General features: G+C 43.7%; 1 protein-coding gene across 40 annotated transcripts in view; it reads left to right on the top strand.

Annotated features, from left to right (window-relative positions):
• Positions 1-24,770, top strand: part of LOC105020620 (protein tyrosine phosphatase receptor type D) — a 464,512-nt gene that overhangs the window by 264,381 nt on the left and 175,361 nt on the right. For all 40 annotated transcript variants that reach the window (XM_020043402.3, XM_020043401.3, XM_020043398.3 and 37 more), the window contains exon 9: positions 3,593-3,630. The gene's annotated coding sequence lies outside the window, so the exon portion shown is untranslated. The remainder of the gene's footprint in view (positions 1-3,592; positions 3,631-24,770) is intronic.

Genomic DNA, 24,770 nt, shown 5'->3' with positions numbered 1-24,770 from the left:
ATTGACGTGTTTCTCTTGTATGCTCCTGGAACAGTTTAACTCCACTGAGTAAAACCATTCCAGCGCCCTGAGGTCTTCACCAATACCATTGCATATATACTGTTGAGCAGGGCTGTCCAACCCTGTTCCTGGAGATCTACTGTCCTGTAGGTTTCCTCTACCATTTGCGAAGAATCGCACCGACTGTTGTCACCTTCTCACCAAGCTACTTGGCGATGGTCTTGTAGCCCATTCAAGCCTTGTGTAGGTCTACAATCTTGTCCCTGACATCCTTGGACATCTCTTTGGTCTTGGCCATTGTGGAGAGTTTGGAATCTAATTGATTGGTTCTGTGGACAGGTGTCTTTTATACAGGTAACAAGATGAGATTAGGAGCACTCCCTTTAAGAGTGTACTCCTAATCTCAGCTTGTTACCTGTATAAAAGGCACCTGGGAGACAGAAATCTTTCTGATTGAGGGAGGATCAAATACTTATTTAACTCATTAAAATGCAAATCAATTTATAAAAATGTTCACATGCATTTTCTGATTTTTGTTGTTGTTATTCTGTCTGTCACTGTTCAAATAAACCTACCATTAAAATTACAGACGGATCATTTCTTTGTCAGTGGGCAAATGTACAAAATCAGCAGGGGATCAAATACTTTTCCCCCTTGCTGTAATTATAATGAAGTGTGTTAAATTAGGGTTGTAAAGAAAAATCTCCAGGAACATGTTTGGATAGCCCTGCGTGTAAATGAGAAGTTATACAGTATACAAAGGCGAATACTGTAGTTAGAAACGTAAATTTTTTGAAGGGATGAGACTCGGAGAATAGACGGCACATCTCTATCAGTTGACAGTCTGCGTTTCATGGGGCTCGTGTCACTGAAGAAGTATCTTTGCTGGGTCGTCAGTGCCCCCCGCTGCGTATTGAAAAATGCATTGATTTCAACATGATTATCGATTCAAAGCGGGTACAGTGTCCTGGTAGGGCCTCTGAGGAGGCGTTTGCGCCTGATTATTGGTTGTATATCGATGTTGGGATCTGCCGATCACCTGGCTGCTACAGTGGTTATTAAATGCCAGAGCAGTGGTCCATTCCTGAGGAATTTATCAAACTTGTACCGCCCTCCTCCAACCTCTCCCCATCCTATTGCTTCCCTGTTTCTGCAACCAAATTGGGTTCGCTGTATTTACGCAGAGCCGCTGCTGGTGAATGCTCACTGACCTTTCACAGGCGGCAGCTAGTCATCATCGAAACCAGAGAGCATCTTATCATCAGTGGTGGAGAGCAGATGGTTGGATTGTTCCAAAAGAGACTTTTCGAGCGTTTTCAAGCGACAAGTAGCACTGTGGCTCGACTGATTTGCAAGAAGCAATTTGAATGAATTTATGCATAGTGAAAATAAATATGTTTTAAGTGAGAATAGGCAGTGGTGTGGAGCATAAAAATAGCTGAAAATGCTGAAAAGCTAAGGAACTTGGCGTCAGCACTACAATCCCTACCTCCTCCATGGTCTTCCAAGGTTTTTCCACTGCACAGATATGACCAACGCCAAAAACCTGTGTTTGTGTTATGTACATCAAATGTGTAAGCCAGCTGTTTAGGATTCAACCCTTTTCACAACATCCTAATTCATACACTTAGAAGAAGGGGTTTCGACATTTCTCATTTGTACACATAAACATTGTGTCCTTTCCACACCACACTTGGCGTATCCCATTCCCCTACTTTTTCAAACTGTGCACAGGTTCTGTGCTTGCATAATGACAACAGTTGAGGGTTTGAACCCTGCAATGATATCTGTTGCCCCCTGACAGTTTTATTCTGCCACTGGATTAGCCCACACGCAGAGTCGTTGACAAAAATCCAATACCTGGTCAGTTGATCAGCATCCACTTTGGAAGATTTTCAAATGGCAGCACTGTTAGTTTTCTACTGCTGATCAGCACAAATTTGGCTTCAATTTTGTAATGCTAGCGAGCATCCATTTTGCAAATTGCTGTGAACAACTGAGACCCCGTTTGAATGTGCTTTGGGCGTTTAGCTACTGATTTCCTCAATTACAGTTTGAGTTGCCCATTTCCTTGTCTCTTCATTGACCCATGGTCTTGTCCTGATATTTTTTTGGGACAGTACATGTCTGACTGATTAGCAGAGCTACAAGGCATGTGCTGAAACTGTTGCTTAATTCTGCCCCATCCTCTGACCACCGCATACAGTATGACAGACGGACAAGTCCTCCACGATATCAGGTCCCCCCTCCGCTGTCTTGCCAGCTTCTACGTAAACTCACGCCAAAACCGTTTAAAATTCAGCAGACAGACTTCGAACTCGTACTAGGAACTGGCAGCAAATTTCCCCTGAACTCCAGTGGTCGCTGTCTCACAGCCTATTGATTGAAAAGTCTTCCTTCTGACCTACAAAAGCGCTCCATCACTTTGCCCACCCTTACCTCTCAAATCGTGTTTTTTGCTTTACCAAACCACCCAGACATGCCACCCTCTGTGACAGGGCCTTCTGGAGGAGAGCTCCCAGGCTGTAGAACCCCTTCTTCCAGCCATCCGTGACTAACTTGATCACCAGTTTTAGTTTCCTCCAAATAATAATAATGTTTGCGAGATCTACAATTTTAGCCCGAGATAAAAACCAAGCTTCAATTCCTTCAAGCATTTTCCCAGTACAGCTGATGAGTAGAAATGGGTCAGTGTATATATAGGTCACCTGATTCTCTGTCCTGGACCATTGCACCCTATAAAATGCATCAACTAAGCCTGATGTCCAACATTCGCCCCTTTGAAAGTAACCATTCACAAACAGCGCTTTTAGTCTCCATATATTCTGCCTACATGAGCTTCAGCCAAAATCAATTGCGTTGCCAACAGTGCAAAACCCCTCATTTATCCCTTGACCGACAAGAAAAGGGAGGGAACAGAGAATACAGATATCCTGTTTATCAGAAGTAGAACTTTTTCTCTTTCTCAGACGGCAAGTGAACCTCACATTAATCTAGGAGACCTCAAGTGCCAGTACATGCACACAATCAGGGGCAATGCGCCCAAGCGTCAATCTCTGACCTTTTGAGTGCCGCCCACATTTTAATTAAGCAGCCGTTAAAATAAAAGCGTCTTGATGCCCCCCCACACACACGCACGCACACACACACACACACACACACACTCCTCTCTGTATTCTCCCTACTCTGCCTTTGTACAGTGAACTGTACAAACCCCAGTGAAATAGATAGGAGATTAACCACATCGGAGCAGTGATTGAATATCGCAGTTGGAAGTTCTTAACAAGGGGGAATTAGTAGGAGCAAATGCAGACACATATGCTTGCCAAATGTAATCTCCTTGTAATAAATGCCTTGCCCTTTACAACGTACAAAGCGACCAACACAAGTGCAGAATTGAGTTGGTACAAAACTTTCCCAACTGATGTCCACTCTGTCAAAAATTGCCAAGTGCTTGGTTCCGTATGACAATGTATACGTTGAGTCGTGACGCAGTGTGTTTTCATTCTTTTGTCCAAGTTTGCTCTTCCGATTTGAACAATAGAGTTTAATTGATTTGTAATTGAATGTGCCGTTTGTTTTTGTCTTGCAGCTCTTGAATCATTGGGGGAGTTGCTTGGGTGCTGAAAGGTAGGCTTGCATGTTTTTCGCATGTTTTCGTTGAACTTATAGCAGTCTCGTGTGCAATTTCCGGTATTAGGATCATGATGGTTCATTAATCAGACCTTTCATATCAGAAATGTTTGGTCGACACTGAGTTCATTAAGATATTGTCTGGAGTGTGTGTGTGTGTGTGTGAGAGAGACTTGACCCATTGCAGGCCCAGCTATAACAGTTTGGTTATAACCAGTGTAACATCACACTTTTTATCTCAACCGCCATCATTTCCCAGTGTTTTTTTTTTTTTTTATACAATAGAGTCATATTGTGCCATTTTAGAGTGGCTGCTTTTTTTCTTCATTTGAATTGTCTGTGGACTGCATTTGTGCTGGCACGGGCAGAACAGAAGTCTTAGAGGGTAGAGAGAGAAAAAAGCCTGCTGCTCTTTTCTTCATACCGGTTAATTAGCATTGTGCATGAGATCTGCGTGCCGCTTTACCAGTCGCTGAGTTCTGCCCAGCCAATAAGAACTTGTTCTCAGCCGCGTCTGACAGTGATAAATGGTGCAGCGGCCTTCTCCCTTGCCCATCGTCCCTGTTAGCAACAGAGTGGTGTATTGTGGGAAAGCACAGAGACTGGCACCACACTGGAATGGGTCTTCGAGCCATTCATTAATAACTTGGATACACATGGCGGCACGCAATGTGATCCCACAGCTCTTGGTAGTATTCCTCGTTGGTCTAGGGGGAGATAAGTAAATGTCTGTAACTGATGTTCATGTAACGTCCATAGCTGAGGTGAAACTTTTAAAGGTTATGATTTAGTGTTAGTTGTAGGATCAAGATCAAGTCTAGGGTTAGTTTTAAGGCTAAGGTCAGGTATTACATGTAGGGTAAATCATTTATTTGGATTTTATTTACAATTGGATAAGCCTTAAAAACGACAATAAACTAGCATATATGCTAAAGTTATTACTGCACATTTCTCTCTTTATGTACTGAAACGTGCATCCTTTGGACTCAGTCAGGCAGCTTAACTTCCCATCCACTCTCCCCATTAACAAATCCCATGCACACCAATAATACTGCTCTTCATTTCCCCATAGTGGCAGGTTCTCATGTCGATGTGTCTTTCCTACATCTGACGTGTCTTACCCTGCACTTTGTAAATGAAACGCCACAGGATTTGCCTACCTTCAAATGGCTCATCAGGAACTTGTGTGCATTACAGAGAAAAGATTAGAACACCTTCATGTTCAAATAAATGTAGCGTGTGTATTCATTGATAGCCCAACCTCTTCAGTCCTGACAGTCAGATTTGCAAGATGGCAATTTCAGGAAAGAAGACATGGGAGTCCCGTAACGAATTCTGATCTCATGAAGCAGGTGAACATCATTGTTAAAAAAGAAACAAATAATGTCATATTTTTGCCCAGATTCCCTTCTTTTTTAAATGTATGTTTTTCTAGATTATATGGTGGGGATTTTGCAAATTATTTTCCGAAGGTAATTACTCAATGTGGTCTCAAGGGAATATGTAGCATATTATATGTAAATTGTATGTGGTATGTTAAGTTATATTAAGGTGAACTTATGATTCACTACCAAATGTCTTATATTATGAATGCTACTAAAATGCATCATAAATAAATAATTTACACAAACTAATGATTTGTCACAATTAAAATTTAAGGTTTGGGTTTATGTTAGAAAATGGAAAAGGGTTAGGTTATAGTTAGGAACCACAGCACTGGGGCTAAACTGGGGTTAAAGTTAGGGTAAGAGCTTCCTAGAGGGTAGTTAAGAAATTGGGAGAAGAAACAGGCCTCAAACTTTCAACCTTTGGAGTTGGTACCAAGGTCATGATGTTTCTGCCCATCCTCCATTCCCAATGTTAACTCTTACTGTGCTCACCCCTGCCCCTAATGGCTGGTCTTTATGTTAATTAAACATAAATTCTGTTATGAATTTGACTGTCAAAGGACTTACCTAAAATTGTTTATGTATGCCCCCAAGACCAGTCTGCATTCCTAGAACATTTTGCAGCCCCTCTTAATGTGAGAGGTCCTGATATTGTCAGATTCAGAAAAGCGTGAGGTCACTGCGAAAAGAGGAATTCTCTATCATCAACAAAGTGTATTTGAAAAACGGACAATTCAAAAAATTCACACAATTTGTGTGTGTGTTGAGTTTGCTGAATGCTATATTAAAATGCCTTCTACAATAGTGTTTCATTTTCTTTATTTAGACAGAATTTTACTAGACAAGATTAATGGATTAAGTTCTATGTAGCTGCTATATTTCAAAACTAACCATAACCCCTTGCAAGGGTAAATATAAGAAAATGTGTTCTTATATTCATTATTCAAAGGATAATGTATAAAGTATACACTGACTTCGGGATGTATTCAGACTGCTTTACTTTCTCCACATTTTATTGTTATAGACTTTGTTTATAATTGATTAAATCTATTGTTTGCCATCAATCTACACACAACACCCAATAATGAAAAAGCGACACTCAATAATGACAAAGTAAAATGACAAAGACATGTTTTTTGAAAATTATTGATAAAACAAAGCAGAATTATTTTATGTACATAAGTATTCAGACCCATTTCCATGACTCTCCAGCTTGAGTTCAGATGCATCCTGTGTCCTTTGATCACTGTAAGATGTCTCTAGAAATTAGAGTCCATCTGTGGCCTATTGATTGGACATTATTTACAAAGGCAATAAGTCGAGCCATGAAGTCCAAGGAACTCATCATAAACCTCCAAGATGGAATTGTGCTGAGGCATATATTTAAGGAAGGCTTTTCTAAAGATTTGAAAGTTCCCATGAGCACAGCGGGATCTGTCATTGTGAAATGGAAGAAGTTTGAAACCATCAAGGGTCTCTGAGAGCATGACAAAAAAAATCATTTGGTCTGATAAGACAAAAATCGAACTATTAGGTCTGAATGCCAAGGACTTTTTCTGTTTAAAACAAGAAACTCCTCATCACCTGGTATGCATCCCTACGGTGAAGCATAATGGTGGCAGCGTCATGCTATGGGGATGCTTCTCAGTAGCAGAGTCTGGGAGACTGGTCAGCATAAAACGAAGGACGAACAGAGTACATACAGAACTGTCCTGGAAGAAAATATGATCCAGATTGCACAGGAACTCAGTCTGGGGCAAAGTATCATTTTTCAGCATGACAGCGACCCAAATCAGAAAAGAAAAAAAACCTGGCTGGGGTGGCTTTGGGACAAGTCTATGAATGTTCTTCAGTGGGCCAGCCAGTTCCCGGACTTGATCCCCAATTGAACATCTGTGGGAACACCTGAAAATCACAGTTCACAGATGGTCCCCATCCAATATGACAGAGCTTGAGAGGATCTGCAAGGAAGACTGGGTGTGGAAGTCCAGGTGTGCAAATCTGGTTAAGGCATAACCAAGAAGACTGTAGGCTGTTTTCACAGTATATAAAAATGTCACTACAGACATTTTCTGAAGTAAGACTGAAATGTATAGGAGGAGGAGTTTTGTAGGGAAAACAACGTTTAGACCTCTGTTAACCTACATAGCCTCCTCTGTGTGACGCTGTCCTACTTTAGTGAGGACTTGTTGAAACAGGCTGAGGTAGTTGAGGCATAATTAGTTATCTGCCTTGGACGTGTCAGCTCCTGTTAGTGCTTCTCTTTTAATTCCTTTTGTCTGTTCGCCGCCGCTAGCATGTGCCTGCTTTGTGTACAGCTGTGTGTGTGTGTGTACTGTATGTGTGTGTGTGTGTTTGAGGTCCCTCTATGCACCTGTTTACCATTATTTTCTTCCTGGACTTCCTGGTTTTTCTCATTCTTTTCTCTGTTTCGGTTTTATTGAAATTAAGGAAATGTTGAATTGTGTTGGAGACCCATTTATCACAGTGATGTGTGAACCAGACGGTGGGCTTTTAAGGCAGGCCTGTGTGTGTGTGTGTGTCTATGTGTGTGTGTGTAGGGTAAGGTTTAGGTTTAGGATTGCTAAAAGTATGATTTTTTTTTTTAAGTACAGTCAACTTTGGTTGTTTGAATAGCTGTGTCTGCATATGGGCCTACTTGTATGACACATTCGTGTGTTTGTGTGTGTATGTGTGTGTGTGTGTGTGTGCGTGAGCATAGAGTCATGGATCACAGACAGGGGCGATGTGATATGAAGACGGATGAAAGGTGCTTTGAGGATAGGATACACTGCTGGAAGGGAAACCTGCAACTCTTTCTCTCTCGCGGTCTAGCTCTTTCTCCATGCTTTGCCTCAGTGCCAATATTGGCTGAACTCTGGCTTTCCCCAGATGTGGGGTTGGCAGGGCTGGGCTGAAGGATGACGCATCAGGCATGTGAATTAGTCTGAAAGAGGGAAGGGAGATATCCCTGGAAATTATGAATGACTCTGGCTATGGATTAAAGGCTATACTAGTTACATATGACACATATGGTGGAGTGGAGACTGCCATGTTGCACGCAATGTTCTTATTACTGCGTGATTACGTGCTTATTAAGGTGCTATTACGTGCTAATTAAGATGCTTTCACAAAATGTGTAACTTGTGATGATTGAAAAATCAATGCCATTACATTGTTGTTTATAATTTCTGACTGTATACATTTTATTATGTATAGCAATATTCTTTTAGCGCTAGTCTGCTATGCCTGCAACTAAACTCCAGTATTTGTCCTTCATAGCTTGTTTTTTTTTGTTGCTAATTTTGAAATAAATTACACAGAAATATCTTTGCTAAGTTAAACAGTATTGCAAGCCATTTGTTTTCAACACTGTATTTCATCAATCCAGTGAAGCCTGTTCTTGATAAAAGTATGCTGTCAAAGGTAACACCCTTTGTAAAGGGTAACCAGTTGTAAACCATTACGAAATCCAACTTTGCACGAAATACCTACTCATACCATCAGTGTTTTTGTCAGTTCTAGTCTCTCACACTCTACTTAGCATTTTAAGATGCCAACTGAGCAATAGGGTTCAGGTGTGAGCTCCAGTTCGGGTTGCTGCCGGTGGACATTTTAGCTAACACTCCCTCATCTGTAAGAAATGGCTGATGTACAATAGCTATTGTTCCCTTTTCAGATTGTCATGCTTTTTTCGGCACGACTGGCAAGAGAAACCAGACTATATGAGCTTAGAGGTTTTGTGTTTTAATGCACTTCTGCGCACAGGTAGTTTGTTATAGTAGTGACTCAAACTGCCTAGCCATCATCATGTCTGGGTCTCAGTCTATAAGGGAACACTGCAACAATAGGGGACGATGATTATGTCTCCAATCGAGTCTACTCGACATGACCTAATGAGTGACCTAATGTACGGGAATTGAGGACATTGCTGTCTATCAAAGAGGGCAGAAATGGGTCTAGGAATACCAAATACATACAAACCCCATTTGTTATGCAACTTCATAAGTGTGGTTCTGTCAATGCGGTTACACAACCCCTGTCTGTGCTGCTTTATATCCGCTAGGATATGCTTACTATATCAAAGTGTCTGTGCATTTCAATGTTTAATAGTCTATGTACAATTGTGACAAAGTAATATGAGCAATGTGCTTTTTCCGTTTGACTATTGTCCCTACTCCAGCCTTGTCTCTTATTGGCCGTTTCAAAACTACTTTCCTTAATGGACCCAAAGCGATTTAACCAAATCAATGAAGCAATAAATAATTCAAGTTCTGAAATGGAATTCTCACAGATTTAATATTGAATCAACTCTTCCTCCGTGTGAGACTCCCGTCATGCGTCCAGAGTGGCCCACTCCGGTGCCCTACTTTTGACTAGGCCCTGCATTGCTCTGGTCTAGAGCAGTGTGCTACGTAGGGGATGGGGGGGGGGGCAACTGTTATTTGGGACACAATTCTCTCTCATGCCCCGACTCCCTCAAACCTGAGCCGAGTCATCTGATTGTAATTCACAGGCCATTGTTTGGAGAGGTCGGGTGGCTTGTTCGCGATTGATTTTATTTATAGGTCTGCATATTACACTGTCGACAAATCAGATAAATTCTTTCGAAGTATGCAAGGAAATCAATATCCCGCTGAGGGTTCAGTGCCTGCCTTTGAATGGCTCCAATTTATGTTTTAATTATGATTATTTACTCGGTATTGGGAGGCTCTGCCCTGGCGCTCCCGGTGCACCCAGCAGTCAGGCTAAACATGGCTGGGTGGTAAACATGGCTGGGTGGTAAACATGGCTGGGTGGTAAACATGGCTGGGTGGTAAACATGGCTGGGTGGTAAACATGGCTGGGTGGTAAACATGGCTGGGTGGTAAACGCAACATATTTCATGTTGTCACAAAATGTGTGGAGTCGTTTGACTTATCTGATCTCATCCCGCCTCTGTAATTCTCGAAAGGGCGATTGTTGGAAGAGTTGCGACTTAAGATCATGATCATTACCATCTGATTGGCGAAACTGATCTGTCAGCGTAAGGGCTAATAAATGTTTGCAGCAATGGAAATGGGATGACCTATTCCCACGCCCAACACTGAGGATGTTGACATCCATACTCACCTTGCTATGTCAACTGATTGTGGCAGGAGGTCATGTAAGCAATGGTCCTTTTGATTATTGCATGTGCTAGCAAAAGCAGAGCCATTCTTGGAAGTGAGTTCTTCAAAGTATTATTTTCTTAATGTTGGAATGTACAATAATGTGATCAGTTTGGTATAATGTTTGATAGACAATTTGGGCATTTACTAAATTTCCCTCAGTTTATTAATCTAATCAGTGTTCACACTTGTAGTAGCAGATCCACTTAAGTAAACAATGTCCATGTAATGGTGATCTTGAGATCTCATTTGTCAACTTGGCTTGTGGACAGATTTTACATCCCCCTCTTCTTTTATTAGCTGGGCTCATGCCATTAGGAATGATTGCTCATTTCACTCTGCCATAGAAGGGCTGGCTACTGGTACAGCTGAAAGCACCAAATTATAATGAGTGATATAATTAAGACGGATCAATAAAATTGCAGTAAATTTTACTCCTACTTCTCGTGCATCTTGCGCATGCGTGTGTGTGTGAGAGCGAGAGTAATGTGCCACTCAGTCTGTGAAATGACTGGTAGTCTTATTCCAGTCAGGTCAATGGGCCTCTTGTGAAAACTGCAATTCATTTGCAACAATACATACACTCTAATTGGCCCAAATACAATCTATGATTTTTTTATGTAGTGTTGTTCCTGTGAAGTGACACTAATCAATGACTCGCATGGTATACATCGTTAATGCTGCAATATACAAGAGCAAGAGTTGTCTTTGATCAAATGTGTCAGAAACCTCAGAAACATGCACTAAACCCACAACTGTCTCATGGGGCTTCACCCCACATACTTCTCCAATACCAGCTTGGTTCTAACAGAGCCCTACACAGTCGCTTGGCAAGCCTCTGGAACGTCCCAGTTGTATCTTATTACAGAGCAGGAAGAATCACACAGTATCTTTCCAACAACAGCTGGCCGCGGCAACATGGTTCGGAGCCTGCAGAGTCAATCATCTTCATCTAGACGCTGACAGTACTTAAGCACGCTGTGTTTCACGAGTCTGCCACTTGTTCTATGGAGATACGCATGGACGGTTATGTTATTATGTCTCTCATTTGGATGGCTGAGGTATCCCCCCCCCGTGGCGGCAAACAAATTGGTATGTTTGAAGAATGGTTCATTTACAAAAAATACAAAAGGCTGTGAGTGAAATAGATGTCTGCTGACCTAAACAGTGCAAGTACAGTTATTAGACTTTTGAAGAAGGCATGGTGACACACTGAATGATGGCCTTCAGCAAAATGGAATGGGTCTAATTATTTTCGCTATATATGCTTAATGAGCTTACCTTTAGACATCATAGTAAATAAAACTGTATCATGAACAGGGTGGTTCGAAACCTGGATTTTGATTGGCTGAAAGCTTCAGTTCCTGAAAGCAGTGGGGATAAAATGCCTTTTCACTGTTCTTATTGCGATTCTAATTGGTTTAAAATAGCATCAAGGCACCCTAGGGAATATGGTATACAGCCAGTGTATCACAGCTAAGGACTGCATCCAGCCAATCTGGATTGCCATGGTATATTTGCTGTAAATCAATATTGCTTAAACATTGACCCCCGCTGAATACATCTCAAAGGGATATTTCGTCCCAGATTCATATTTGGGTAGAAGTCCACTTGCCCTGAGTTGTTCCTGAAACAATCCATTAATCAACTCTGTCCCAGCATTAGCATTATTAGCATTGTCCAAATTCATAAATGAAAATGGTGTGTCCCGCTATACAAAAGCTGCATTGCAAGTGGAAAACTACTCCAAAACACGTCAAATTACGTTCAGTGATCTGTCATGCTAGCATGAAATCTTTTAAACTGTATACTGATGCAAGACCCAGCGGAATTTGGTGACTTCAAACTGATGCTAGCGAACTATTTCCTATAGTCACCACACACAGCTTCTGTTCTTTGGAAGTGATGTCATTGAGCTGGGCGTGAACTTCAACCTCAACAAGCCACATGAAGATACATTAGTTTCTGCCGGTGGACTTCAGGATTGTATTTGAGGAAAATGCTGCAGTCTTGTTCTGTTTGCAATGGTACAAGGGACATGGGAGAAGAGATTTGAAGTTTCATTCGTTTTCATACCCTAATCAAATAAAGGCCTGCCTGAGTGCATTATGTCCAGCAAAATAGCGATCTACATTTCTGCTTGAAACAAAGCAGAAAGATAGTGTTTTTGACTATAAACAGATTGTCTCATCTCATGGCATTGGGTATGGACTCAACAATATAAAAACCTACAGTCAACATGAGAGCTGAATAATGGATTGTTTAAAAAAATGACTCTATGAGCCTTCAGGAACAACTCAGTTTAAGTGGACGTTTACCCAAATATGAATCCTGGCCAAACTATCCCTTTAAGGAAAGAGGACCGAAGCTTTGAAATAATATATAAATGACAGTAGGTGTTAGTTCTCCAAATTCTGCTCAATAAGGATTGTTATAATGGATTTGTTTATACTTGGTAAAAAATAATGTTGGAGTAATTCATCCATGATATAGGACTAGGGTTGGAGTCATATCCATTAAAGCCATCCATGATATAGGACTAGGGTTGGAGTCATATCCATTAAAGTCATCCATGATATAGGACTAGGGTTGGAGTCATATCCATTAAAGTCATCCATGATATAGGACTAGGGTTGGAGTCATATCCATTAAAGCCATCCATGATATAGGACTAGGGTTGGAGTCATATCCATTAAAGCCATCCATGATATAGGACTAGGTTTGGAGTCATATCCATTAAAGCCATCCGTGATATAGGATTAGTCAGTAAATTCCGGAAGTAGATTTACTTTCTTACTTTCACCCCCTCTATAGTCCTGCTTGACACTTGACATTAATGCTAATAACAGGGATCACAACATCACAATCCGTTTCAGTTTGGGATCTATACATTCATTATTCACAGATCGTTGAACACCAAAGTGTCCCACACTCAACAAGCCTGAAGATCTCCATAATCAACCGATGACTCCTGCCGAACTCATTCAGTTGCAACCGAACACACTCCTCCCTTATCACCTTTGAAAAGACCAGCCGGAGTGATTTGGGATCAGTGTACTGAGGACTGACTCTTCATCCCTTCCTTCCCGCTTCGGACTTTCTCATAGCCTAAAGCCCTGCAAGGGGGCCAGAACTTATCAGCCGCGAGGCTCAGCCGATCTCCTCCACTTCACATCAGGAGCCCATTTAGTCCCGTGGCTGTCCCAGGCTAATGTGTGTGGCGTGTCAACAGATCTGTCGTGGAGAAACACACACGCTGACAACAAACACACATAAAAACAGCCACAAACGTGTGCACCCAGACACTCGTCTGTGCGTACATATGCACCCCATTGTACGCGCGCACAGACACGCACAAAAGCATGCGCACACACACACTCTCGGGATCACAGGGAGAGATGCAGGTCCAGGTCTGTGGCTTATAATAGAAAGACGGGTGAGGATGGAGAGTATGGACGAAGAGGGTGGTGAAGAAGAGGAGGGACAGGTATTAGGTGTGATTGAGCGCTTGTCGGGGGATTGTGCCGATACGGAGTTGAGCTGAAGATTAAGATGGGAAGAGATTGTGTATCGCTGCACACACACCCACACACACACACTTACCCACACACACACACAGAAACTGGAACACAACAAACAGAAACCATTTCATTCAACTACCTTAAAAAGTGTATTAACGTCTCCTTTCAAACGACACTTCACCCAGGTCAACATTCAAGGGCAGATAGTGAAGAGAACAAGCTTTCCGTCAAGCCTTGTGATGAACTCCCTTTGTTGACAATAAACATTGGTTCAGTTGGCACTGTTCATTATTCAAAGATATGATGAGGTTTTGAAATCATTTCAAATCGTATTTGAACTCAGTTGGTTGGTAGACGAGGGATTTGTCCGTCCCTCGGTCAGCCTGATTTATACTAGAACAGACATCCCCTTATGCTTCCATGTGGATATTTGCATTCATATCAGTGGCAAGGAGAGAGAAAGAGGGAACGAGACAGAGAGAGAGTGAGTGAGAGGGAGAAAGTGGGGAACAGGGATGGCAAGAATAAATAGTGGGAAAATGAAAAGGTCAAAGGTCAAGCAGAACTTTGAGAGGGCGTGTTGCCCATTTTACGCCTGTGCATCATGTCGGCATGGGGCCAGAGTGTGACGCACGCACGCACACACACACACACACACACACACACACACCCAGATGCAGACGCACACAGCCGCGCACACACACACACATGTATAGACCCTGGGAGGCAGCATGGTAGGCAGTGACACAGAGCTAATGCCTTGTCACACAGGCTGTCAGCAGATTAGCCAGTGGATTACACCACAGCCATTAGATGTGCACTGTGAGAAAGGGCACTGACATGGCAGGGCAGCCGACAGGAAAGGGTGGCTGGGCTGGAGGAGAGGGTGTGGGAGGAGGGAGGACGGAGCACAGGAGAGGAGAGAGGAGCGGAGAGGGGGACGCGAGCAGGAGAAGAGGGGAGGGCATGGTGAGGGATGGGGCGCGAGAGGAGGGGTGAGAGCTGTTCTTTACTGGTTAATACACAGGAGGAGAGGGTGGGAGGAACACTGGATGAGAAGGGGCGTGGAGGAGCTGCATGCACACAGAAGTGGAGAAGAGTGCACATGGTAGAATCCACTGAGAGAACAGGTGGAGTGGAAAGGGGAGTGGGAGAGGGGACCGGGGGAGATGTGAACAGGGGAGAGGGTGAGGGGACCGGGGGAGATGTGAACAGGGGAGGGGATGAGGGGACCGGGGGAGATGTGAACAGGGGAGAGGGTGAGGGGACCGGGGGAGATGTGAACAGGTGAGGGGATGAGGGGACCGGGGGAGATGTGAACAGGTGAGGGGATGAGGGGACCGGGGGAGATATGAACAGGGGAGGGGATGAGGGGACCGGGGGAGATGTGAACAGGGGAGGGGATGAGGGGACCGGGGGAGATGTGAACAGGGGAGGGGATGAGGGGACCGGGGGAGATGTGAACAGGGGAGGGGATGAGGGGACCGGGGGAGATGTGAACAGGGGAAAGGGTGAGGGGACCGGGGTGAGATGTGAACAGGGGAAAGGGTGAGGGGACCGGGGTGAGATGTGAACAGGGGAGGGGATGAGGGTACCGGGGGAGATGTGAACAGGGGAGGGGATGAGGGGACCGGGGTGAGATGTGAACAGGGGAAAGGGTGAGGGGACCGGGGGAGATGGGGACCGGGGTGAGATGTGAACAGGGGAAAGGGTGAGGGGACCGGGGGAGATGTGAACAGGGGAGGGGATGAGGGGACCGTGGGTGAGATGTGAACAGGGGAAAGGGTGAGGGGACCGGGGGGAGATGTGAAGGAGGGATGGAGGCGAATGGAATGGAATCTGGCATGAAGTACATTAAACTACTAAAGAGCGAAGAGAGATACACACAGACGAGGAGTATTTGAATTTGTGAATATGGGTATGTAGCAGGAGGAATAGACTAATGGATGTTGAAGAACCCTGCATGGAAAGAATAAAGAGAAATGATGAACATAGAGGAATTAGAGTAAATACTAGTCCATCCATTATAGTCAGTAGAGTAAATTAAAGTGGCTTGTTTAAACATGATGTCAAATATATCTCTCTTAATAATTATTAATATCATTATTGATGATATTCTAACATGTTATGTCCTTGCATCTTTAATTTAGTATTTTGCCCCAAGCAAGCGAAGGGAGGGTATTTCATTTGAAACTTTAACAGTAAACTACATATTACAACTGTTTCCAAAAAAGCCGGGATGCTGCGTAAAAATGTAAATATAAACAGAATGCAACCATGTGGAAATCCTTTAAACCATATATTCAATAGAAAATAGTCCAAAGACATATCAAATGTTGAAATTGAGATATATTATTGTTTCCTGAGAAATATATGCCCTCGTTAAGTTGGGACAGAGGCGACAAAAGACTGGAACCTTTGTGTAATGCTAAAAGACTCTACGTGGTGGACTATCACTTAATTAGATCAATTGGCAACAGGTCAGTAACATGATTGGGTGTTAAAAGATAATTCCAGAGAGGATCGGTCTTTTGAAGGTAGTGTGAGAAAGCCAGTATTTTCCTAGTGATATACATGTATTTTAGTTCTAGTCTCTCGTTAGAGAACACAACAGAGGAGTGGTACTTTGTTATATTGTACTATACCGTATAACAAACAGTTGGTATCCATTATTGGAGGGGCCCCATACAACCTGATACATGTCTGTGTGTGGAGCCAATATATCGAGGGGACACTTCACCAGGCCCTAAAAGGTTAAGAGGTAGAATACACATATATGATTGGGAGACCCCTATAAAGTGGAGGGGATGTGTTGAAGGTTTGGTCTAGTATAAATTAGCTGTTTAAGACAGAGATATTTGGGGAAGCACAAAGACATCTAGAAAGACTAAGAAGAGAGAAATATGGAAAGACTGCTGAACATCTAGGAAAGACGTACTATATTTTGTGGATAAACACCAAGGAACACTTCTGCCCCTGACCTGGGTCCTTTGTTATTCTGGAAAAGAGGCCAACATGAAGATGGGGAGGGGTTCACCACTCCGTGAAAGACCACGCGGGCGAATAGTGCAACAGTTTAAGAATAACGTTTCTCAACGAACTGTTGAGCAGCTGAAATTCTTATATGAAGCAAGAATGGGAATATACTGTATTTCACTTTCAAAACTACAGCAATTGGTGTCCTCAGTTCCCAAAGCCTTAAAGAAGAGGTGATGCAACACAGTGGTAAACAAGCCCCTGTCCCTAATTTCTGAAATTTGTTTGCTGGCGTCAAACTCAAAACCTTTTTCTTTCCTTTCCAAAAAAGTTGAAAAGGAAGGTTTTGAGTGAGGAACAGAAGGGTTTAATGTGCAGTGGTCTCTTAATTCTAACCCTTCTGTTCATCACTCAAAACCTTCCTTTTCAACTTTTTTGGAAAGGAAAGAAAAAGGTGCAGTGGTCGCTTAATGTTTTCCGGAGCTGTAGAGACATTGATTTACACCTCAATGCATTCTGTTTTAATTAGCATTTTATGCAGGGTTCCAACTTTTTTGGAAACTGGGTTGTATGTATATGTAATCTATACATAAGACATCTAGTGGTCATTTCTGAGTACTTCAGATATTAAAACGTGACTATAATCATCTCTACAGTATGTAATAACCACTTGTACAAAATAGGATTAAAGTATCATTATTTTTGCAATAGAATTGTGTATGACAACACTTTTATTCAAGTATTAATTACCAGTCTACTATAATTACTGAATATATTGTGACTGTGCTAAATAACTAGAAGCTTTTTAACCCTGGACCCCCTAATTGGCTTTATATGATCGTTATTCGTTCTCCAAAACATTATTGACATCTTCGTAAGGCTGTATACCTGTCTAACTTTATGTGATGGCAATGTTTGTCTGTCAATGAGGTTATTGTCTGTGCTTGCAGTATCATGTTTGGTTGTGTTGCATAAGAATTACAACTTTGATTTTCATCATGTCAAACCCCACTATTTATACAACTGTATGTTGGTTGTGTGTATGGTAAGATACTCATCTTTTTCATCACCACTAAGCAGTAGGAGACAGTTTTGAGAACAAAGCGGGAAACTGAATGGCATGCGCTTACAGTCCACTCACGTTGCAAATTTGAGTCATTGAACAGTGATAATGAAATGGCGCAGTAGCTAGATAACGAGTTATTCGAAGGTGTTATAACAAGGTCTCGGATCTTTGGTAGGGACACCTCTCAGTAGCTGACTAGAATACCACAATAACGTCTATGTCTCAAAAAGAAATAGCCATACTCCCATCATGTGATTCACACCTTATTAGAAGAAATTCCTTCTCCATTCCTTCCATAGATCACCTCCAACGCTGAACACTCTGCCCAGTTTGAACCAGAGTCTGGTAGCACGTGAGGAGGTGGCAGACGTCTCAGCTGGTGTTTTGCTTGGGATAATCGACTTGCCATCTTAACCACAAAACCCCACTCCACCGGTGTAATGAGCTGTAATTTGGCCTTGTTTTTTCCCACTGTGGGCTTGATTTGGGCCCCATATTTATCTATGAGTGTGAGGAAATATTCCAGGTTAACTGGGGCTAATGGGATTTTCCTTCTGATACGTATGGAGTGGCGATTGTTTTCAAAAATGACTCCCCTTTTCAGTCCAGGGCGTTGATCTACGGACTCACGTTACGCTTGTGTCCGCGTTGGCGTGTTCGTGCATTCACCGTACACAAGTACCGGCGTGGGCTTCTGCGGTGGTTTGCCCGTGTTTGTGGTGTCACCGGAAGGCTCAGGTCATCCGGGGCGCTGCTGGGTTGAGTGATTTGAATGTGCACTCCCATGGCAGGAGCTGAGTGTTAGCATAGCCATGGGGGGGGGGGGGGACTAGATGTGCTAACCCCTCCCGGAGTTGTTTAGACAGTTATGGTGATAGGCAGTACACACACGCTCCGCACTCGCACGCACACGTCACGCGGACCATCTGAAAGCGCGCGCGAACGTGCCCGCACGAGCACATCAACGCGCGCTTGCCGCGACGTAGCCTCTGCGCGTTCACATGAGGCACGAAGGTGGAAACCGGCAGCTAACAGGAACACTCCGAGTCCCATCCACTGTTATGGGAGCAGTTTCCCTCTGTGGAAAGATGACGTGCTCAAAGTGTGCCCAGATGAAAGTCGGGTACGCACAGAATTAGCCAGTTAGAAAGCTAATTTCCTTTGCGATTTTACGAGCATTTAATTTGGAACAATTAAGATATTACGGGTTCCTCGGATACACTAAACAGAGAGACAGCTGGGAGCAATCCCATAAACCCCTGGGCTTGTGACTGAGGCACCTCTCCTCCCTGCCTTTACACTTGCCTCCCCCCAGCCTTCCTTCTCCCTCCCCTGCTCCGCCCCCATCATGTTCCTCTCCTGTCTCACTTGTTTCCCTTGTGTTCCTCCTTTCTCCCTCTGTCTCTCTTTCCTTTTGCATTTTTGCCTCTCTTCATTTGCATCTCTCTCTCTGTCTCTCTCCTGCTTTCCTCTCCTTGCGTCCCTCCTCTCTCACTCCGCTTGCCTACCGTAACGCCTGATGAAGGCAGTGTTCAGCCTCAGCAGCACGAATACACTGAGCCTCCCCTGAGCTCCGACAAGCACTCCTACAGAACCTTTCCCAATCACTCAAGTGCCTCGAAAACGGATCAGCTGGCTGCCTGTATAAAGGCTTAATTGTGTCAAGGCGGTGAAAGGAGGAAGTGAAGACTTAAGATGTTTACCTTCACGCAGAAGACATTTTCCATTACAACTTTTATGTCACTTCACCGGGTTCATAGAATCCCATCTGTGTTATTTGTTGCAGGGTGAAAGAGAGAGCGATGGAATGTGAGGAGGGGAAAGCGAGGAAGAGATGCATGTTAAGCTATAGGGGGCAGCAAACAGCAAGCTCCCAATGCTCCAAGGTGTGTCCAGTATCAATGAAGCAATGAGCCGATGCCTCTGCCTGCACAGAACATTCAACCCCATCCAAAACGTCCCGGTCATATCCAAATGACAATTCAGAACGATTGACCACCCAATCCGTCAAAGACCAGTAGTGATCTGAAGGTGTTGTTGTGACAATAGGGTTATGTCTGCAGTGTAGATCTTACTTCGATGGACAGGTCCCTGCTTCTTTGTGCGGCACCCACACCCCTCCCCAATCTCCCATTCTCCAAGTTCACTCTCCCATCTACTTCCCTCCCTCACCCTTATTGAAGGGCATGGGAGGTGTGAAATTGATGAAGGTGCGTCGGGGGAAAATATCATCGGGGAGTCGGCCGGCAGGTGCTCCACTTTGTTGTGAGGGGCTGCAGGGTGGGGGGGGGGGGTCGTGAGGCGGGTGGGCGGGGGTATGCGCCAGCGAATGCACCTTTTCATGAACACTGAACTGTAAAATAGAGGTCCCAGGCAGACACAATGGCTGTGATCAATTGGCCACACTGGGAGAGATCTGGTAAATGCCTGTAGCCGCACAGAGGCGAGGCCGCGGCTATGTCCACACAGAGGGGAGAGAGAGGGAGAGCATGGGGCCACACCATCCTGTCGCCGTGTCACTGTGTCAGCTTTCCGAACGGAGGAAGAGTGGAGAGGAGAGACAGAGAGGAGAAGGGGTGGCGTGGAGCTGGGAAAGGAGCTGTGTGTAGAGAGCTGAGGGAGGAGATGAGATAAGATACGTGTAGAGAGGAGGAAAAAGGTGAGGTGTGGAGAAAGGAGGAAGAGGAGAGGTGTGTAGAGGAGTGAGGAGAAAGAGGTGTGTGGACAGAAGAGAGGACAAAGAGGAGAGGCGAAACAGAGCAGTTAAAGGAGACACAGAGGGGTTTCGGGTGCCAAGCTGTTTTAAATAGGGAGAAATGGAGAGATGTGGAGTAACGGATGGACAGAGGAAAATGAAAAAGGTGTGGTAAGATGGTGAAGATGCCTGTGGGGAGCCTATGGGTTGGAGAGGAAGTGAGGAACTGCCAAAAGAAGAATAGTGACCTTATGCAGCAAAAACCTTCCTAGGCCTAGTTACAAAAACAGCCCTACACCAAACACTGCCAAACCTCACGCTCTCCTCCTTTCATGCTCCCAGTTATACCAGTTTGCACATCACAGAGTTACGTCAGGCACTCCACACACACACACACACACACACGCAGGGACACACACGGACAAAACAAAAACACACATCAGTCTGCTGAGGGCTCGGGACTTGGCACTCTCTTCCACAGTCTCGCTCACTCTCCTGTCAAAGAGGGGGACTGTGTTCCTCAGCAGACAGAAACTGTCAGAGCTCTTGCACTGCACAGCCGTGGCATGCCGCGCTCTTCCGCGCTAACCCAATTCGGCCCTAATGGGATCTGATCGCCTTTCAAACCCATCACAGGCCATCCCGAATCCACGTTAAATCCGAACAGAGCTCGGAGCTTTTGCAGTGCCTGTCGTGAGGGCCAAGCGTGATGGAGCTTTGGTAATAAGGCGGTGTCTCATGCTGATGACTCTGCATACTCTGTGGTGCGGATAAGGTTACTGACTGTGACCATATGCCTCGGGCAAAAAGAGGTCATCACGAACGCATGGCCGGTGAGGATATATAGTCACTCACATGTAAAGGTAGCGTGGGTTAATAGAGCTGAACATGACCGACTTCATTCAGTGGAGCGAGGGCAGCTGAAAAGAGTAATAGCCTCTCGGTCTAATTCGAAATCAATTCCATTTCAGTTTCATACCGGTTTACGGTGCGTTTGGGGGCGTGGCGGTGAAAGGTCGTTTAAAAACAATAGTACGGATTGTTTAGGATTGAACTATACTGATGATTGGCTTCAAGTCGATGCATCTACTTTAGAGCTCAACCTTAATGAGAGTTAATCGTGGAAATCCATATTTCTCAAGGTTGGAGGGGAAACTTAAAAAGGGCTCCAAACAAAGTGCCGTTGTCCTCTCTTTTGTCTTTCTGTGTATCATGAACTCTGCAACAATTAAAGGCTCCAATCTCTGCGAACTGTTAATTGACCGTGAAAGTAACACTATACGCTTCACCATCCATCACGGCTGACACATTCTGAGAAGGGAGTGATATTGGGTGTCTCCTTTGCCATCCACATGGGGGTATACCTTGGGCTGGGTATATGTTTTCGAAGCCTCGGAGGTCCAATGTCTGTAATAACACCTTGGCGCTTGGTTGTCGCCTTCAGCACTACGACGAATCATCGTGCTTGGCCGGTGGCCATTTACGAGTCCATCTTGTCCGTCGTCTTGACACGCCGGATTAGATTCATCCGCTTAAGAGATCATTATCCGAAGAGTAGAAGGCAAGGGCTTGGGGGTAGGGGGGTGCATTTGTGTGATGACTGATACACTTGATAGGGAAGTAGATGGGTTTCATTGCGGTGAGGGAAGATAGTCTCTAAGGAATTGAACAAGTCTGCTTTTTTTTGTTTTGGGGCGTGGGGGGGGGGTGTCTTACAACTTCAGCACAAACCGAGTGCTGGCTCCATTACAAAGGTGCCACACATTTGCGAGGGTATCCCTGGGTTCACTAAAAGGATTAAAGAAATGCAAGTATTTCATGTAATTGTTTTCAAGATCTTATGGATGAAAAGTACTTGTATATGGGTATTCATTTACATAACACAGCCATTAGAAGATCATATCATAATCCAGAATTGGGGTCAATCCATTTCAGTCAATTCTGATAATGAATTGGAATATCTGTTTATGGATTGGAGAAAGAATTGGAGAAAGAAAAAGCTAATTTAAAGAAGTGAGCCATCAATTCAATGCACAATACTAATGCCAATAAATACATGATTTGCTGTTTTGCTTTTGTGGGAAATCTATGGCTATATCCTTTACCTCCGAACTGAACTTAATCGAACTCCTGTAATAAGAACATCCATTTGGTATCTGAATTTCTTCGTCTGTATTTTTTGCCCCACACAATCTCAATTGACACACAGCTACAAATTGGGAGCTTTAAGAGGTAGCTTATCCTTGCTGAGATAAACACTACTTCACTAAAGAAGAAGTCTAGTCCAAATCTATACATCGATTTGCACCAACAGCTATCACATAGTCTGGTTCATTGCTCAGAGAAAGACTGCTGTAGGAAGAAACCGGTTCCATGCGAGCCCCAGAATGAATTGCACCTGCTGATGAAGCGGCTGACATTTAGAACATTACCAAAATCCCAGTGAGACAATGTTTTTAACCAAAGAGTTAACCGTAGCTATTTCAAGCTGTTTATTGATGACAACAAACTTTTTGTAAATGACATATAACCTGTTTCCACCAAATGAAATGATATCATGTTGAAAAGCGTTGCCAACATGGACACATCCATTTGGATCGCTCACGTCAACGAGACCATAGATTGTCGTGATAAACCACAGCTAATTAGCTTGAAGTGTAGCTAGCAAACCAGCCATCTTTCTGAACTCGGTCAAACCAATGGACGGTGGCCACCAGGTGGTACATTCGTTATCATTGCAGGTAATCAATGACATCCATGGGTTTGCAACGCTACAGTATAGGACGTGATAATGTATGCGATGACTCTTGGCCAAATTCCCCACCTCCAATAATTACTGATATTAATCATTGTTTTTGGGATTAGTCAAGGTCTCCGGAGATCTGTTGTACCTGGGGGGTGGGCTGGTGGGGGGGGGGGGGGGGTGGAAAGGTCTGCTCTAACCCGTCTGCTGTTGCCGTTGTTTGTGTATTGTAATACACTACTCTGTGGCCATAAAATATGCAAACCCTGGGCCAACATGCTGTTTCCTACCCACGTTTTGACTCTTGACATAATTAACAACATTTACATGTCATTAGCATTGGTAATGCCGTCGTTACCATATTGGATGTGATGACCCCTCAGTAGGCGCCGTGTTTTCCCGCTTTACATACATTGTAATGTTATTAGATACACACAGGTAAACAGGCTGTCTAAATAGTAGTGGAATATGCCTGGAGGCACACCGTTGACTCCAACTTTGGAGATCTCTCATCTCTTCTGGATGTCGTCTCACCCTAGGAACTTAGAGGTGCCCCACATCGACAGGCGCGAGAGGGAATGCGCGGGAATTCTGTCGTTCAAATGAATGGAAAATTGCGTCATGGCCAAGCTTTTGGATTACCTTCGCCTTGGACTCGTCCTATTGAAGGACAGTTTTTATCGCCTTTCGCCGTGTCATCTTTCATGAGAAAGTTCACCTGTGATTGGTAATGAGTGCTCCTAAAACGTCACATCCGTGCCCCATTCATCGACAGCAGCTTGCGGTACTACCTCTCGAACCGTGCCAGCTACATGAAAAAGACAAGGTTAGATATGGAACAGAATTGTAAATCTAATAACACGTCTCATCGGATTACATTAAAGAGACAAGAGGCTTGAAAACAGTAGCTGCAGTTGTGTTTTGGCCGTGTCTTGTATTGCTGTTATTTGTAGTGGTTAGAAAACAAAACATGAGTAAACTCTAATCGCCTGAGAAACTGTGCAGCTCTCTATACTTTAAATGTATGTTTTTACAAAAGGCAGGTCAAGGTCTCTTTATCTTGTTACATTCTGATAATTCCAAAACATTGCTTTTGTAGACACAACTCAACTTCAATGTCCAACCAAATATGTAATTTTCCCATCGGCAGAACAGGCTGATTGATAAATCAAAAGTTATTTGAAATGATTTAATTCTCAAGTGCATTATTGTTATAAAACCTCCACTTTTATTCAATGAGCAAAATAAATATTCAGTAGCTCACTCCTAGATTCAGTTGTATTTCTCTTGTTAAAAATGTAACTCATTATTTGCGCAATAAACATGACTTAATCAGTGATATTGCATGGGTAGTGAGTGAGAGAGAAATAGAGAAGAGGGAGAGAGAGAGAGAGTCTGTGGGCTGGGAAACTGATACCCTGATTGAGATGTCTCTCTTCACTGTTACCATTGTTAGGTGCAAGATGTTTGTGCCTGCAGGGTAAGTTGTTCGTTATTCATCAGAAGCTTTGGGTCCCTGCCACAAAACCAAGTTTCTCCAAACATTCTCATTCACACTCATCTGTCGCTCCGGGACATTATTTTTTCTGCTTCTAAAT

This window comes from Esox lucius, chromosome 24 (assembly GCF_011004845.1).
Source record: "Esox lucius isolate fEsoLuc1 chromosome 24, fEsoLuc1.pri, whole genome shotgun sequence".
Taxonomy (NCBI): Eukaryota; Metazoa; Chordata; class Actinopteri; order Esociformes; family Esocidae; genus Esox; species Esox lucius.
Note: the sequence above shows the minus strand (reverse complement) of the source record. Positions and strands in the feature narration are given on the sequence as shown.